Genomic DNA, 8,321 nt, shown 5'->3' on the forward strand with positions numbered 1-8,321 from the left:
GGGCAAGGACGCTCACGCCGGGAATCCCAGCACTTTGGGATTACAGTGGGCAGATCACGTCAGGAGTTTGAGACCAACCTGACCAACATGGTAAAAGCCCAACTCTACTAAAAATACAAAAATTAGCCAGGCTTGTTGGCATGTGCCTCTAATCCCACCTACACGGGAGGCTGAGATAGGAGAAACTATAATCCCAACTACTTGGGAGGCTGAGGTAGGAAAATCGCTTGAACCCGGGAGGCGGAGGTTGCGGTGAGCTGAGATTGCGCCATTGCACTCCAGCCTGGGCAACAGAAGGAGACTTGGTCTCAAAAAAAAAAAAAAAAATTTAGCTCCCTTAGGCCATTTCTGATAATTTCTTCTAAAGATATAATCAAATGTGGAATTTATTTATAAAGGTATTTATTGCTTCATTTATAATGGTGAAAAAAATCGAAAATCTCTATCTCCAATAGTAAGGAATTGGTTGTTTATGATATATTCATATGATAAAATACTGCACAGTAGTAAAAAAAATCATGTTTTGACATTTAGGAATATAAGGCTGGCTTGGTGGCTGTCGCCTATAATCCCAGTACTTTGGAAGGCTGAGGTGGGAGGATCCCTTGAGCTCAGGAGTTTGAAACCAGCCTGGGCAACATAGGGAGACCCCTATCTCTACTAAAAATAACAAAAAATTAGCTGGGGCCGGGCGCAGTGGCTCACGTCTGTAATCTCAGCACTTTGGGAGGCCGAGGCAGGCGGATCACCTAAGGTCAGGAGTTCAAGACCAGCCTGGTCAACGTGGCAAAACCCCGTCTCTACTAAAAATATGATAATTATAAAGGCAGGCGCCTGTAATCCCAGCTACTTGGAAGGCTGAGGCAGGAGAACTGCTTGAACCTGGGAGGCAGAGGTTGCAGCGAGCTGAGATCTCACCATTGCACCCCAGCCTGGGCAACAAGAGCGGAACTCCGTCTCAAAAAAAAAAAAAAAAATTTAGCTGGGCATGATGGCGTGCTCCTGTAGTCCCAGCTAATGGGGGGGCAAAAAAAAAAAAAAAAAAAAAAAAAAGAAAAAAAAGAAAGAAGAAAGAAAGAAAAACAAAGAAAAAATACTAAATATACATCAAAGTGGAGTACTTGGTTAGTGAGGCACAGGTGATTTTTATTTTCTTTTTATTATTTTCTTTATACTTCTGTAATCTAGATTTCCACAATGAATACATATGAGTTTAAAACCATACTTTTCTTTTTAAATGGGGGTGCGAAGTTGGAGAACTATTTGGCTTATCAGAATTCAGGTCTGCATTTCAATTCTGCGTATCCAAAAGCTCCATTTTATTAGTTCGTCCAGAATACATCACTATGTAAACCAAGAGAATCTGAGACAGGTCTCAATCAATTTAGGAAGTTTATTTTGCCAAGGTTAAGGACACACCCATGACATAGCCTCAGGAGGTCCTGACGATATGTGCCTAAGGTTGTGTGGCACAGCTTGGTTTTATACATTTTAGGGAGACGTGAGACATCAATCAATATGTGTAAGATGTACATTGGTTCCGTCCAGAAAGGCAGGACAACTGTTAATACAAGTGGGGGTTGGAGGACTCGGTGGGGGGGTGTTCCAGGTCATAGGTCTATAAAAGACAAATTGTTGCATTCTTTTGAGTTTCTGATTAGACTTTCACTGAATATTTATAGGAATAGTCACTTATGCCTTAGTCTGACTTAGGGAACAAAAGGGCAAAGGAAGCAATCAGATAAGCATTTCTCTCATATGAGCAGAGGGGTGACTTTTTGAGTCTCTGTCCTTTGTCCACAAGGAATTTCTTTGTGATCAAATTGTGAGGGAGGTATATAGCTTTTTTATCTTAGTAGCTATCTTGTTTTAGGAATAGAATGGGAGGCAGGTTTGCTCTAAGCAGTTTCCAGCTTGACTTTCCCTTTGGCTTAGTCATTTTTGGGGTTCTGATGTTAGAGGGGTTTGAACCACAGCACCTCCATCTCGAAAAGAGGGTGGGTAAGACCAGGCACGGTGGCTCATGCCTGCAATCCCAGCACTTTGGGAGGCCGAGGTGGGTGGATCACCTGAGGTCGGGAGTTTGAGACCAGCCTGATCAACATAGAGAAACCCCGTCTCTACTAAAAATACAAAATTAGCTGGGCATGGTGGTACATGCCTGTAATCCCAGCTACTCGGGAGGCTGAGGCAGGAGAATCTCTTGAACCCGGGAGATGGAGGTTGCAGTGAGCCGAGATTGCGCCACTGCACTGTAGCCTGAGCTACAGAGTGAGGATCCGACGCGGAAAAAAAAAAAAAAAAAGAGGGTGGGTAAAATGAGGCTGAGACCTACCGGGCTGCATTCCCAGACAGTTAAGGCATCCTAAGCCACAAGATGAGATAGGAGGTCAGCACAAGATACAGGTCATAGGCCGGGCGCGGTGGCTTACGCCTGTAATCCCAGCACTTTGGGAGGCCTAGACAGGCAGATCACGAGTTCAGGAGTTCGAGACCAGCCTGACCAACATGATGAACCCCTGTCTCTACCAAAAATACAAAAATTAGCCAGGCATGGTGGCGCGTTCCTGTAGTCCCAGCTACTTGGGAGGCTGAGGCAGGAGAATTGCTTGAACCCAGGAGGTGGAGGTTGCAGTGAGCCGAGATTGTACCACTGCACTCCAGCCTGGGCGAGAGTGAGACTGTTTCAAAAAAAAAAAAGACACAGGTCATAAAGACCTTGCTGGTAAAACAGGTTGCAGTAGCCTGTCAAAACCCACCAAAACCAAGATGGTCATAAGAGTGACCTCTGGTTGTCCTCACTGCTACACTCCCATCAGCACCATGACAGTTTACAAATGCCATGGCAATGTCAGGAGGTTACACTATATGGTCTAAAAAGGGGAGGCATGAATAATCCACCCCTTGTTTAGCATATAATAAAGAAATAACCACAAAAATGGGCAATCAGCAGCCCTCTGGGCTGCTCTGCCTATGGAGTAGCCATTCTTTATTCCTTTACGTAATAAATTTGCTTTCATTTTATGGACTCTCCTTGAATTCTTTCTTGTGTGAGGTTCAAGAACCCTCTCTTGTGGTCTGGATCGGGACCCTGGTAATACCGAGATTTATTTTTCTTTCACAGGACTTAAGTAACTAAAATAATCTCAGAAAAAAAAAAAAAAAAAGGGCTAGGCTATTAAACAGGTGAAATAAATGATCAGAGCATTCTGTAGTAGTGGATAAGTCCTCTTGGAAGAATAAAGAAGTCCTCTTGGAAGAATAAATAAATAAATAAGAATAAATAGACATTTCTTAGTGAAATAGAACAAATCCACAGAGCTGTCTTTTCTAGACAGGTCTATGTTTCAGTTTAAATCCTGACACTTCATAGCTCTTGATATCTCTTTGTTTCTACCTTTACTATAAAACTCTTTCCGTGTATCATCCCTATATCATGAGTGTAGAAAATTAAGTTAAAAAGTGTTGGATTTGCAGTCTTTTCAAAGTTACAGAAAGTCATCAGATGGAGCATTCTAAAAAACTACAGATGTCCAGCCTTGGGAAAGAATCTGGGACCTGGGAAGTGACAGTTAAAGAGCCATAACAGTATTAATAATGACATGTATAACAGCTTCGAAAACATTTTGATGTATTTTATGTTATTTGATCCTTTTAACCTGTGGGGTAAGTAGGACCTCTAGTCTTGCCTTGCTTTATAGGCCAGAGGTCTTCAAACTTTGGCTTGCATCAAAATGGCCTGGAAGGTTTGTTGCTGTGCCCCACACCCAATTTTCTGAGTCTGTAGGTCTGAAGTGAGGCCTGAAAATTTGCATTTCTAACTTATTCCCAGAATGCTGGTCCAGGAACAGTTCTTGGCCATTTTTTAGTCTTCGTGAAGCTGGTTGGATTGTCTCAGTCATGAATTATAGTTCTGCATTGCCCTCGGAATAAAATCTAAATTAGTTGGAATGGCACACTGGTCCTGCATGCTGATTCCTATTTACCTCTCCAGCCATTCTGCAGAACTAGTAGTTCTTGACGGAAGCTGTCAAGGGCTACCATAATAAAAGTAAACAGATACTTACTTTCTTAGAGATCTTGAGGCCAGCAGTCTAAGATCAAGAGGCCAGCAGGGTTGGCTTCTTCCTAGACCTTGGCTTGTAGATGGCTTGTCTCTTGCTGTGTCCTCACATGGCCTTTCCCCTGTGTGCACACATCCTTGGTGTCTGTGTGTCCAAATTTCCTCTTATAAGTATGACACCAGTCAGACTGGATTAGGACCCACCGTAATGGCTTCATTTTTACTTAATCATGTCTTTTTTTTTTTTAGATGGAGTCTCACTGTGTTACCCAAGCCAGAGTGCAGTGGTGTCATCTCGGCTCACTGCAACCTCTGCCTCCTGGGTTCAAGCAATTCTCCTGCTTCAGCCTCCTGAGTAGCTGGGATTACGGGCACCCGCCAGCGTGCCTGGCTAATTTTTGTATTTTCAGTAGAAATGGGGTTTCACCATGTTGGCCAGGCTGGTCTTGAACTCCAGACCTCGTGATCCACCCACTTCGGCCTTCCAAAGTGCTGGGATCACAGGTGTGAGCCACCAAGCCCAGCCATCACACATTCTTTCGACTGCTTGTTTCTACCTTTATTATAAAGTATTTATAAAGAGGGATCCAGAGTTGTTGGCCTGGTTCAGAATCTTGGGTGACCCTTAGCAGGTCACTAACCCTGTGAGCCACAGCCACATTTGTAAAAGTGGGATAATAGTCACACATTGTGAGGTTGTTCACAGTGTTGGCACACGGTAAGGGCTAAGACACTTGATTAGTATAATATTCAAAATTAGAAATTGTACACTATTGTACTCTCTTTCAAAAGGCAAACAGCCTAAAACTTTGGAAAAAACAGCTTGTACAGTATATTGTACACTTCCTGTGATAGACTAGTGGACTGATACACCCACTAATGCACAGCAGTAATAGTCAACCTCTTCACACATTATGCATGTTAAGTGACAACAAAAACTCACTTTAAAAGGCCAAATGATAAAAACATCAGCTTGAGGCTCTTCAATACAGAGTACAATCGTATCTTCCTGCAAACCAAGGATTAGTACCATAACACCTGAAAGAGGACAAAATTCTAACATTCAAGAAAACTGGCGGCTGGAATACACCTCAGCTTCTAGGAGTCGATAGTTTAAAATACATAAGAGAAATGGGAACAAAAACAAAAACACCACTTGACCCCGACGTGATTCGAACACGCAGCCTTCTGATCTGGAGTCAGACGCGCTACCGTTGCGCCACGAGGTCCTGCTGGGCTGTGGCTCACGCAGTTTCTTAGGACACCGATAAAGGCGTTTCTTCCAAGAGTACCCGCCTTTCTCTTCCATTTACTCTCTGCCCCTCTACCCAGTATCTGTGGAACCAGGAGAATGATTCCTTCAGCGTCCAAACTTTCCGGACTGCTAGTCCTCTAACCAAGGATAGGACGTAACCAGGGGAGGCGGGAGAACGGGGCTTCCCGTTTAGTCGGGTCTCCAGGATCAAAGGAAATTGGCCCTTCCTCTTTTTTACCAAATGATTTCCGTTCTTACCCGCCCCGCCCCCGCCCCGTTAGGCGCGAGACTCCTCCCTCTCTCCCCTCCCCCAACAGGTTCCTAGCGCTGAGTTCGCGACCTCCAGTTGTAATCTGGCGAGGCGCCAGTACGCCGGCGCAGGTCTTCGCAAGATGGCGGCTGGAGGCAAGGGCGGAGGCCTTCAGAGCGTTTTCTTTTTCACGTTCCTCTCTTCCTGCAAACAATGTAAGGCGTTTTCTCTCAGGGGAGGCTTTCATTTCATGGTGAGCATTAAGCTTAAAAGTCACCATTTTGAAAAGACATGGTTGTGCACTTATGGGAACTGGTTTAGCACATTATCTTTATTTAACAGGTGTGTTCTGCCATTGAAGGATACAGAAAATAATGACGGTCGACAAAAGTCTATGTCTCCCCGTCGGGGAATTGAACCCCGGTCTCCCGCGTGACAGGCGGGGATACTAACCACTATACTAACGAGGAGTGGCTTGTGAAATCCTTTCTCGCACAGCTCTTCAAGGAGCAGTAAGACCCTTCCAGCGCTCCCTCACCTGTCCCCTGCCCAAGGAAAGTAGGAAGGTCTGGTCTCTTGGAGCCCTTGCTAGGCTTATTGTCCTCCCAGGGTGCCTTGTACTCTTGATGTTGGTGGGAAGAATAAAAGGTTTGGAATATGTGAAGCAAACGCGCTCCCATGTTAGTGCTGGAGAAGTGTGTGAAAATGGTTTTTCCAGGCTCTTGACGCTTTCTAAATTATTTAGGTTGCTGGCCTGAGGTTTTTTGTTTTTTTTAAATTGACCAGTGGTATGTGATTTGCGGCAGAGCCTTCCCCTTACAAATTTATACTTTCACTCTAAAGTTCAAGTTCAAGGATAGCATATGGCTACCAGATGTCTGGAATACTTAGGTTTGCCGTGGTCTCCTGCCTCTTCAAACAATTCGTAAGCCTTTTTTTTTTTTTTTTTTTTTTTTTTTTTAAGAGGGAGTCTCGCTCTGTCGACCAGGCTGGAGTGCAGTGGTGCAATCTCGGCTCACTACAACCTCCACCTGCAAGGCTCAAGTCATTCTCCCGCCTCAACCTCTCAAGTAGTTGGGACTATAGGCGCGCACCACCATGCCTGGCTAATTTTTGTATTTTACTAGAGATGGAGTTTCACCATGTTGGCCAGGCTGGTCTCGAACCCCTGACGTCTAGTGATCCACCCGCCTCGGCCTCCTAAAGTGCTGGGATTTACAGGCGTGAGTCACCACGCCTGGCCAATTCACACACTTTTGTAATACAAAAGCCCTCAATGAAATGACCAGCTGCGGTCAAATGAAATTTTATCAAAAAGTTATCAGCCGACTTCTGTTTCGGTCTCTGTAGGCCGCTACAGTTTACCTGGAAGTGACCAACGTAAGTATGTAAGTGGCTAAGTAATAATACGTTTAAATAATTCAAAACCAAGATGTGCCACTGATTAAACACAGGGTTAGGAAAGTGCACTAATCTAAACCCGTTCATAGACGGGATCCACCCTCTTCCCAGGGATACTGGGAGAACCTTATTTGTAAACTTTTTTTTGAGACGGAGTTTCACTCTTGTTGCCCAGGCTGGAGTGCAGTGGCGCCATCTTGGCTCACTGCAACCTCCGCCCCAGGGGTTCAAGCGATTCTCCTGTCTCAGCCTCCCAAGTAGCTGGGATTACAGGCGCCCGCCAACACGCCAGGCCAATTTGTATATGTAGTAGAGATGGGAATTCACCATGTTGGTCTCTGCTGGTCTCGAACTGCAGACCTCAGGTGATCCACGCACCTCGGCCTCCCAAAGTGCTGGGATTACAGGCGTGAGCCACCACGCCCGGCCATAAACTTGACTTTTCGCTAAAGGAGTGTGTTTATAGGCACAGATAAACTGACATGATTGAAAGCTTTTCATTACAGAAATTAAATTTACATGTCTTGTCTCCAACCCAACCAATCAGTACTCACTGACCCCTACCCAACAAATTAACCTTAAAGATAATAAAATAAAAATAACAACAACAACAAACTTACATATGTGTTTTAAGGAATCCCTTGTTTCTAGTGTGCTATGAGTTAATGTATTATCAATCATAAATTATAAGGTATTTTTCATTTGATGGAAGGGATAAGTTTTTAATGCAGATATTAAATGGCAGTTTCTGAGGCATGTTTTGGCTTTCTTTTTTGCTATTATTATTATTATTGTTTGAGACAGAGTCTTACTCTGTCGCCCAGGCAGGAGTGCAGTGGCATGATCTTGGCTCACTGCAACCTCCACCTTCTGGGTTCCAGTGATTCTGCTGCCTCAGCCTCCCGAGTAGGTGGAACTACAGGCGCACGCCACCACTCCCTTTTGTGTTTTCAGTAGAGACGGGGTTTCACCATGTTGGTCAGGCTGGTCTCAAACTCCTGACCTCAAGTGATCCACCCGCCTCGGCCTCGAGCGGCCGCGCTCAACCCTTTTTCACTCTCTCTCTCTCTCTCTTTTTTTTTTTTTTTTTTTTGAGACGCAGTTTTGCTCTCTTGCTCAGGTTGGAGTGCAATGGCACAATCTTAGCTCACTGCAACTTCCGCCTCCTGGGTTCAAGCGATTATCCTGCCTCAGTCTCCCAAGTAGCTGGATTACAGGCATACGCCACCACACCTAGCTAATTTTGTATTTCTGGCAGAGATGGGGTTTCACCATGTTGGTCAGACTGGTCTAGAACTCCTAACCTCAGGTGATTCACCCGCATCGGGCTCCCAAAGTGCTGGGATTACAGG

At 44.8% G+C, this 8,321-nt stretch overlaps 1 long non-coding RNA gene and 2 other non-coding genes across 3 annotated transcripts in view; 1 reads left to right on the forward strand and 2 right to left on the reverse strand.

The window, feature by feature from the left end:
* Positions 1–5,220: 5,220 nt before the first annotated feature.
* On the reverse strand, positions 5,221–5,292 carry TRNAW-CCA (transfer RNA tryptophan (anticodon CCA)). Its single transcript has one exon. It is a non-coding gene; the product is annotated as a tRNA-Trp (tRNA).
* Positions 5,293–5,695: 403 nt separating this feature from the next.
* The window catches only part of LOC108543467 (uncharacterized), a 22,666-nt gene continuing 20,040 nt past the window's right edge, over positions 5,696–8,321 (forward strand). Inside the window, exons 1-2 of the long non-coding RNA XR_001889578.1 lie at positions 5,696–5,783; positions 6,919–6,948. This is a non-coding gene — a long non-coding RNA (uncharacterized LOC108543467). The remainder of the gene's footprint in view (positions 5,784–6,918; positions 6,949–8,321) is intronic.
* TRNAD-GUC (transfer RNA aspartic acid (anticodon GUC)) lies at positions 5,967–6,038 on the reverse strand. The gene has a single exon. It is a non-coding gene; the product is annotated as a tRNA-Asp (tRNA).

The sequence above is a fragment of the Rhinopithecus bieti genome, unplaced genomic scaffold (genome assembly GCF_001698545.2).
Source record: "Rhinopithecus bieti isolate Rb0 unplaced genomic scaffold, ASM169854v2 scaffold_23405, whole genome shotgun sequence".
Taxonomy (NCBI): domain Eukaryota; kingdom Metazoa; phylum Chordata; class Mammalia; order Primates; family Cercopithecidae; genus Rhinopithecus; species Rhinopithecus bieti.